A 1,493-nucleotide genomic window follows, 5' to 3' on the forward strand; every position below is an offset into this window, starting at 1 on the left:
GAAGATGCTCGAGTTTGTTTTTGGATGAGAGTAGAGGCTTTTTTCTTCAAACTCTTCCAAACAGCTTGTGGTGATGTCGGTGACTTCAGATTGTAGTTTTGGAGACTTTCTGACCCCAAGACACGACTAACTTCTGCAGTTCTCCAGCTGTGATCCTTGGAGATGTTTTATCCACTCGAACCGTCCTCTTCACAGTGCGCTGAGACGATACAGACACACGTCCAATTCCAGGTCGATTCATAACATTTCCAGTGGACTGGAACTTCTTAATTATTGCCCTGATGGTGAAATGGGCGTTTTCAATGCTTGTGCTATTTTCTTAGAGACACTGGGCGGCTGTGGATCAGGTGGTAGAGCGGGTCGTCCAGTAATCGTAGGGTTGGAGGTTCGATTCCCGGCCCACGTGACACCACATGCCGAAGTGTCCTTGTGCAAGACTCTGAACCCCAAGTTGCTCCCAATAGCAAGTTAGCTCTGCTACCACTGGTGTGTGAGTGTGTGTATGAATGGGTGTATGAGACACAGTGTAAAGCACTTTGGTGTGCAACAATTATTGGCACCACTATGGATTCAGAAAAATATATTTGACGTATATTCCCATTGATATTTGACTCATTTTTTTTTAGTACATCTGGGTGACTAGGAACAGGAAATTGCTCAACGATGACTTCCTGTTTCACAGGGGTATAAATATGATGTAACACACAGGCCAAATTCCCTTAGTCATTTATAACAATGGGGAAGAGCGAGGAATAGAGCTGTGATGTGCGGCAAAAGGTTGTTGAGCTTCACACAATGGGAAGTAAATGGTAAATGACCTGCACTTATATACAGCGCTTTTATCCTACATTTAACAAAGATTTTTTTTTGATAAACCTGTGTTCTGTTTGCAATTGTTTGTAATCAGGGAGAGCAGAGTATTTTTTGTGAATTTCTTGAACAAAAGATCAAAAGGTTAAACACTAAAAATAATTTCTCACAGCCGTCTTTACTCATATTTACCAAGGGTGCCAATATTAATGGAGGGCACTGTAAGCTAAGAATTTATATCCTCCCGTGGGTTTTAACAGCTCTGCTACGCTGATAACTCATCATCTCCTTCCCTTCCTCAAACACTCAGATCTCCGCAGGTCCTGCAGACATCTCTCTCATCACGGATGGCAGCTCATCAGCTGAACTTTACTCCCAGCAAAACAGAACCAGGTGATTCGTCACCACGTCAGGATCTCGTGATCTCCCTGGACAACGATCGGATCTCACCTCCGGTCTCTGGACGCAGCCTCGGAGTAACCGCGGGCCGTCCTTTTCCTCTCTCATCGCTCGTCTGACACGTTCATGTCGACTTCTCCTTCACAGCATGAGAAGGATTCGTCCATTTCTATCCACACAGGCCTCTCGGGTGCTGCTTCAGTCTCTCGTCATTTCCAGACCGGACTACCGCACCTCGCTCCTGACGGGTCCGCCTCCGAGCTCCATTCCACCTCTCCGACTGA

This window comes from Ictalurus punctatus, chromosome 2 (assembly GCF_001660625.3).
Source record: "Ictalurus punctatus breed USDA103 chromosome 2, Coco_2.0, whole genome shotgun sequence".
NCBI lineage: Eukaryota > Metazoa > Chordata > Actinopteri > Siluriformes > Ictaluridae > Ictalurus > Ictalurus punctatus.